The 8,313-nt window shown below is 47.7% G+C and overlaps 1 long non-coding RNA gene across 1 annotated transcript; it reads left to right on the forward strand.

The window, feature by feature from the left end:
- Nucleotides 1–325: 325 nt before the first annotated feature.
- LOC105714966 (uncharacterized) lies at nucleotides 326–2,598 on the forward strand. Its single transcript, XR_001106938.2, has 3 exons — nucleotides 326–514; nucleotides 630–751; nucleotides 2,492–2,598. It is a non-coding gene; the product is annotated as an uncharacterized LOC105714966 (long non-coding RNA).
- Nucleotides 2,599–8,313: the final 5,715 nt, after the last annotated feature.

Raw genomic sequence — 8,313 nt, forward strand, 5'->3', positions numbered from 1 at the left:
TGGAGAACAATGATGCAGTCTCAGTTCACTGCAACCTGTGCCTCCTAGGTTCAAGTGATTCTCCTGCCTCAGCTTTCTGAGTAGCTGGGATTACAGTTGCCTGCCACCACACCCAGCTAATTTTTGGTAGAGATGGGGTTTCACCATGTTGGTTGGGCTGGTCTTGAACTCCTGACCTCAGGTGATCTACCTGCCTTGGCCTCGCAAAGTGCTAGGATTACAGGTGTGAGCCACTGCATCTGACCACTAATGTTACTATTTCCTTTTTGTAGTTCAACAGTATTTTGTGAGAAGATATGTTGAGGCTTTGTAAATATCTTGTTACTCCTCAAAACCTACTAGATTTAGCATTTCATTAGTGATTTGTGTTTGAACAATTATTACTATGATGGTTGCCAAAAGATTATTTTCTGATTCTTTTTTTTTGTTCCACATGGAAAAATAAAACCAATAAATAAGGGAGAAGGAAAAGCTTATGATTTTGGTGCTCAGATGCCCCAAGATTAGGCCAGTGGTAAGACATTTCAAGCCGACTTTGTCTTTTTAATTTGGCCTTTTTACTCTGTGAGTACTTTTTTACTTTCTGGCACATGATGTTAGAAGCTAATCTTGTATTTTCTCTCTCCCAGCCCTGGAGTGAGTTATTTTTCTTAGAAGCAGAGGTGGAGCCACCAAGGAATTGCAGGACAAGCCCTCCCCAGCACACATTCACTGGTCTCCAACAGAAAGAACCACTGCCACATCCACTGAGGTACCAAGAAACTAGTAAAAGGCCTTCTGTCTGTCTGGGAACAGTCTTCATGTGGTCTCTGGCTCAGCCTCAAAGGTTCTGGATTAGTCTTTCTGCAGCCTCTGTGCTGTGTCTCTAGATTGGGGCTCTGCCGGAAGGGCCCAGGGAGACCCAGCAGCACAGGGTGTCTCCTCTGCCAAATGTTCCTCCCTTCCTCCCACTCTGACACTCAGCATAGGCTAGATGGCATGTCCAGGCAGTTCCAGGCCACCTCAGTGTCTCCTTTGAGATGGACCCAGAGTGTGAAGCTAGGTACCTGGAGCCTGAGGCTGACTATCCCTCCCTGTGTCTTGGAGGAGAGGTCTTGTCCCAAGAAAACTCCCAGGGCATGACCTCTGGGCACACATGCAGGGAGGGAAGGTCTGTGGACTGAGGGGCTATTAGAATGAGACTTTAAGCACCGCTGCTCGGGGGCCTGGTCAGTGGACCATGGTTAGCGACGACCTGGTTCACAGTACTTGGCCAGTTGGAACCTGATCAGCAGAGACCTGGTCAGTGGTGGCCTCCTCAGTGAAGGTGTCATCAGGGGGACCTGGAGACCTAGTCATTTGAAGCCTGAGCAGTGGTGGCCCTATTAGTGAAGCTTGATTGAGTGGAACATAAACAATGAAAAACTGTTTGGTGGGGTGTATACAGTATACGTGGGGCCTGGTCAGTGTGGAACCTTAATGGCTTGGGGCCTGGTCAGCTGGGGACGGATTCATGGAGAATTGTTCAGTGGGGGTGGGGTGGGTGGCAACATGGTAAATTGTGGTCTTATCAGTGGGGGCCTGGTCAGTGGGGTATTAGTCAGTGAGGTTTTGTCTGTGGAGCCTCTTAAATGGGAACCTACTTAGCCAGGGTCAGTGGGCAGTTGATCAGTAGGACCTGGTCAGTGTGGACCTGGTCAGGGGCCTGGTCAGTAGAAACCTGGCCAGCTGGCCGCTCAGGCAGGGAGTTTGTCTGTGGAGCCTTTTGCCTCCATCTGTAGGGAAGATGAGTCAGGGAACCCTGGAGGGTTGCAGGGAAGAGGACGTAGGAAGATGTGCTGAATCCAGCACTGCTGGGCAGATCTAGGACTTTACAATCTGGGTTTCACCTAGAGAGGGTGAAAGCCCTCTCTGCCCTGCCTGGTGCCCCTTCTCTGTCTGCATCCCTTGGACCATTCTAGGTGGGGAGGGCAGAGATTTGGGAGCACCTCTGCAGGCTCGAATGCTGACCCTGGGCCCTGGTGGTAACAGTGAGGACGTAGGTGTACCCATGTGTGGAGGAGCTAGGCCTGGTCAGAGAGGAGGGACAAACACATGCATACACAAACACTGCATGCACACATGTCAGTTCAGTGGGTAGAGGACACTGACTCTGGGCCCTGTAGACCCAAGCAGGTTCCTGTTGTGATGGGTTGTGTCACCCACGATGTCATCCTTGCTGAGCCCCCATCATCTGTGATTTGGAGCAGTTAGAGACACACAGCAGTGTCTGTCAGTGGCTCTGCCTGCAGGACTGTTTTCTACATGAGAGGTACATCTCAGCACAGCTGATGAGACTCAAGTTAGTGGAACCTGCTATCTTGTCCTCCTCCTGGCTTAGGAACTGTTGCTACCAGGTGGGTGGTTTTGGCCTCTGGGCAGCTACTGAGGGTAATCCCTGAGCACTCACCGGGTGCCTGTTCTGGCTGACAGTCATTCATTCTCACAGCAATTTCCTTCTGCATCTCCTCAGATCATCCCCAGAACTGCCCAGGACAACTCCATCAGGGCTCTGACACCAGGCTTAGTCCAACTCCATGGTAATCAAGACAAAGGTCCAGAGACAAACCCCCAGCATGGTGCCTGCGTCTGACCACCCTTGGTGGGTAGTGACCAGCACAACATGGAAGAAGCCAGGGAAGCATGCAGCCAGCTGCCCTGCAGCCCCAGGGGCTCCTGGGCCTTGGGAAGTGATTCTCAAAGAAGAAACTGGTCACTTTGAGGTCCCTGAATGGAAGGGTGAACATAACATCCCTACAATCCTGGCAGCCAGCAGCAGGCCATACATCTTCCCACCCAACCTGTAGGACAGAAGTTCCCTCCTAGGGTACAAGTTCTGTACCTAAAGGGTGCTGGCTCAGTTGGGCTTCATACTGAGCCTGGGGAAAGGAGGGGAACCATTGCAAGCCCCCTAAGCAGCAGCCAGGATTACCACACATGGGATTCAGCCTTCTGTGACCCTGGCCAGACTTTTTGCCCCAAGAGAGAACAAGCTCACTCAAAGTGGCGTGTCGGTACCCAGGGCCTGTGCATGACAGGCAAGGCGAAGCTGGCTCAAAGAGCAATCATCCACCTCTGCAAGGGTATGCCAGGAGCAAGTGAGTCAGCCACCAACCTCACCCACTCAAGGAGGCAGGGATGGTTAGGTTCCCACAGCCTGAGTGGCTGCCACCTGACAGCTTATGGAGTGGAGACCTGAGAAAAAGCAGACGGTACTGGGCTCTACGTCTATGGTAGAATAACCGATTTACCCTGACTGGCAGCGAGTGAGGTTGGTGGCTGGTCCACTGGTTCCTGGCACATCCTTGCAGAGGTGACTGGTTGCTCTTTGACCCAGCTTGGCCTTGTTCAGCATGCACAGACCTTAGTACAACAGCTGTGCCACAAATGGAGTCACATTGAGGAAATGAGCAGCAAAGTCAGGAGCAGGGTGTGTGCTGCCTTTGCGATTCCAGTCCATGCATCACGGCTCGTATGGCACTGAGGGCTTCTTGGGTGCCAAGAGGCAGATCACAGGCCATCTTGAGGACTTTATGTTCAAGTGCAGAAAGGACCCAATCTGGTGGATGAACCACATGGCCAGTTTCTGCATGTGGGCACAGTGCCACATCTTCTGCCACTTTATGATGTGTCTTATCAGCACTGAAGAGACAGCCTGGAGACAGGGCAAGAGGAAGGCTGACAAGGATGAGATGGTGAGTTCCAGCTTCTTTCTGACCCTGAGCTCACCCCCAGGTAGTGGTTCTCATCCTTAGGAGTGGGAGAGCAAGAATGATGGCTTTGAGTGCTTCACCAAGAAGGTGGACAACAGGGCACTCAGCTCAACTTCATAGCCAATAAGTTGGTGACAGGCTTTAAGATGATGGTGACAGGCTTTAAGAAGGAGCATCAGAAGGTGGCCAGTTATTCTTCAGCCTCAGCCAGGTCTTGGAGCTGAAACAGGCTCCCACTTCATCAGAGATGCCTGCAACACCATCAGAGAGCTCTTTGCCAATCAGCCAATCAGTCCACTCATGGACGTGTTAGTGCTGCTCAGGGCCACCAGACCAACATCCTGGACATCATCCACGTACACAAGGAAGCTCTTAGCAATGACACGGTGAGCAGGCAACATGTGACAGAAAGGAAGACAGAGGTATAGAGGTTGATGACGTCAGGATCACAGGAACAGGATTTCTTTGGCCACTTTGGTTGAAATTCAACACTTCCATCCAATTTGAATGAGAGACTTAAAATCACAGATGCAGCATTTCTTGCAACAAGAGATACTATTTTTTTAAAAAGTCACCTAGGAATTGGTAGTGTTGAATGACTAGATATTTGATTGTGGACTTTTTCTAGTTTAAGGACACCTTCTACAGCAGAAAAATAACACTATCAAAGAGCTAGCGCCAGCTATGAGTGGTAGTACAAGGATGGTTTTGTGCTTAACTGAAACCAAGCTGAATATAGAATTGTGTAGGAAACAGTTAATATGGTGATAGAATAGAAACAGTACCAAACTAACTAAATCATGCTATGAATGCCTACACGACCGTTGTAATATTGGAAGAAGAATAATACCATTTGTTTTATTGCTTTTTGAAGTATAAATATTTTAGTGTGTATGCTGTAGACCTCAAACCCTATAAATAGTCTCAAAGAAGCTGGCTGGATAAAGCCTGCTGTGGATGTCTTTATATTCAAAGATTAATGCTGTGATTCAAATGTGTCCCCACCAAATCTCATGTTGAATTATATTTCCTAATGTTGAAGGTGAGGTGATTGAATCATAATGTCGTGAGGTGATTGAATCATAAAGGCAAATTTCTCATGAATGGTTTAGCACCATCCTCTTACTACCGTCCTTACAATCATGAGTGACTTTGCATGAGATCTGGTCATTGAAAACTTTGTCACCTTCCTACTCTGTGTTTTCCTATTGCCCTGTGAGACGACTCTTTCTTAGCCTTGCACGATGATTGAAAGATTTCTGAGGCCTCATAGAAGCAGAAGCCACTGTGCTTTCTGTCCACCCTGCGAACCATGAGCCAATTAAGCCTCTTTTTCCAAAATAACTCATACAGAAAATGGCAAATGAGGATTGCAGCATTGGTATAAAGTTACCTGAAAATATGGAAGCAGCTTTGGAACTAGGGAATGGGCAGAGGTTGGGAGAGTTTGGAGGGCTCAAAAGAAGACAGCTAGATGAGAACATTTTTGGACCTTCTTAGGGACTGCCTAAATGGTTGTGACAAAAATGCTGACAGAAACATGGACAGTGAAGGCCAGGTGGAGGAGGTCTCAGGTAGAAATAAGACACATTCTGTAAAATGTCTTCCTTTTGGATATGGAAAGCTTACACAATGTCTGTACCATCATTGTGCAGTAGAAGCAGTAACCTTTTTATTTCAGAGGCTCATAGGCAAAAGACACTGTAGACTTGACTCAGATGAGACTTTGGACTTTGTAACTTTGGGTTAATGCTGAAATGAATTAAGACTTTGGGAGACTGCTGGCAAGGCATGATTGTATTTTGCAGTGTGAGAAGGACATGAGATTTGTGGGGTCAGGGACGGAATAATATGGTTTGTCTCTATGTCTCTATGAAAATTCATGTGGAATTACACTCCCTAATGTTAGCGGTGGGGCCTAGGTGAAAAAAGATACAATGATAAAGGGGTAGGAGTAAATTTTTCACAGATGGTAAAGCACCATCTCCTGATACTGGTTTCCTGAAAGTGACTAGGTTCTCACGAGCTCTGGTTGTTTAAAAGGGTGTGGAGCCTCCTTCCTTGCTCTGTCTTACTCCTACTCCTGCTGTAGGAGTCATCTCATTGGCCCTTGGCCTTGTGGTATAATTAGGAGGCTCCTTGACTCCTCCCTGAAACAAAAGACACTATGCTTCCTTCACAGCCTGCAGAACCCTGAGTCAATTAAACCTCTTTTATTTATGATAATACAGTAAATTGGAACTGCAGAGAGGAGCTTTGAAATGCCTTCAAGGCCTTTTTCCCTTAGTCTTGGCTATTAGCACTGGGCTTCTTTATATCCAAATTTCTGAAGTCTTCTTGAATTTTTCCCATTAAATGGGGTTTTCTGTTATTGCTACATAGCCAAGCTGCTATAGAGATACATAAAAATATAGAAGCAGGTTCAGAAGTGGGTAGCAAATAAAGATTGAAAGGGTTTGGAAGGATTGGGCACTGACTGAAAGATAAAGGCCTGGTGGGGTTGATTTAATCGTGGATCTGAGGGTGGTGGGAGTGGAAGGAAAGCAGGAGGGTAGGGTGTCGGGAAGTAGGTTGGCAGTCAGGTGGTGAGAGGGTGGGGGATAGCAGGAAGGGGGATTGGCCTGCTACAGAGGCAGAGCCTTATGGAAAACATCTGCTAGGGTAGTGCACCTGTGGCTTTGCTGGATTAGCCCCCACGGCTGCTCTCATGGGCTGGGCTTGTGTTAAGTGCCTGTATGTTGTCCACACTGAGGATGCAACCTGTTGGTGCTTCTGTGAATCTGGTGTTGGGAGGATGGTGACCCCCTGTGTGCGGCTCCAAGCCCATATTTTCCTTCTGCGCTGCCAAAGTAGAGGTTTTCCAAGAGGCTCTGTGTTTCCAGCAGGCTCCTGCCTGGAAGCAGTGGGAGTAGGGGTAGGGGGCAGATCCTTTATGAATGGTGAAGCATCATCTTGATGCTGACCTCGTGATAGTGACTTCTCATAAGATCTGGTTGTTCAACAGCGTGTGGCACCTCTTTTCTCTCTCTCTGTCTTGCTCCTACTCCAGCTGTATGAAGCATCTTCTTGCCCCTTGGCTTTCTGGTATGATTGGGAGGCTTCCTCTGTCCTCACAGAATCAGAAGCCACTATGCTTCCTTACAGCCTGCAGAACTGTGAGCCAATTAAACCTCTTTTCTTTATGATCATCCAGAAATGTAGTGCTGCAAAATGGATCTATAAAATGCCTTCAAGGTCTTTTCCTCATTGTGTTGTCAACCAGTACACAGATGATTTTGCAGATATCTGAAGCCTTCATAAATCTTACCCCTGAAAATGGACTTTTCTTCTTTTACCACATTGCCAGGCTGCGACATAGCTGACAATGTAGAAGCAGATTCAGAAGTGGGTGAAAGTCAGAAGTCAAGAGAGTTGGGAAGGCTTAGAAGACAGGAAGATGAGGAAAAGTTTGGACCACTGAAGAAAACTGTTAAATAATTGTGATCGGAATGCTGACAGAAGGATTGACAGTGAGGGAAAAGATCATGTGAAAATGAGGAATTCCCTGGGAACAGGAGCCAAGGTTGCATTTAATTGGCCTTAGCAAAGAACGTGGCTGCCCAGTGACCCTGCCCTAGAGATCTGTGAAACTATGAACTTCAGGGTGTTGATTTAGGGTGCATCTGGTAGAATGAAATTCTAGGCAACAAAACTCAGGACGTGTCCTGTCTGCATCGAACAGCCTGTGCTCTTACATGTGACCAAAGAAATGACTTCAAGTTGGAACTTATATTTAAATGAGAAGCAGAGCTCACAAATTTGGAAAATTTACAACGTGGCCAAAAAGAAAAGAAGTGGTCAAAAAGTAAAGCTTATTGTCAGGGGGAAAATTCAAGAATGCTTCAGAAATTTGCATAAAAAAGAGCCCAGTGCTGATTGCCAAGACGATGAGGAAAAGCCTTTAAGGTATTTCAGAGACCTCTGGAGCAGCCATTGCTGTCACTGGCCCTGGGGCCTAGGAGAGAAGAATGGTTTCTCTGCCAGCCCCTTGGCTCCACTGCTGTGTGCAGACTCAGGACACTGCTGCCTGCATCCCCGTAGCTCTAGCTTCAGCTCCAGCCATGATAGAAATATGCACATGTACAGCTTGGGTTACTGCTTCACAAAAGGGAGTAAGTTCTAATCCTTGGTGGCTTCCACATAGTATTAAACCACCAGGTGCACAGAGCGTGAGACTAGAACCTTGTGAGCATACATAGAGATTTTGGAAGATGTATGGAAATGTCTGGGTATCCAGGCAGAAGTCTGCCAAAGAAGCAGAGCGTCATGGAAAACCTCTAATGAGGCAGTGTAAAAGGAAAATACGGGGTTACAGCCCCCACACTGGAGGCCACCATCTGCCAGACCTGATTCATAGATCCCCCCAACAGCTTGTACCCTCAGTGGGGAAAAGCTACAGGCATTCAACACCAGTCCAGACCAATAGAGCAGCCACAAGGGCTTAAGCCTGCAAAGCCATAAGTACAGATCTGCCCAAGGCCTTGGGAGCCCAGTCCTCACACTGCTGTGCCATGGATGTGGGACAAGGATCCAAAAAGGATGA

Source organism: Aotus nancymaae, unplaced genomic scaffold (genome assembly GCF_030222135.1).
Source record: "Aotus nancymaae isolate 86718 unplaced genomic scaffold, 86718_ANA_hifiasm-v0.15.2.pri h1tg000012l, whole genome shotgun sequence".
NCBI classification, from domain to species: domain Eukaryota; kingdom Metazoa; phylum Chordata; class Mammalia; order Primates; family Aotidae; genus Aotus; species Aotus nancymaae.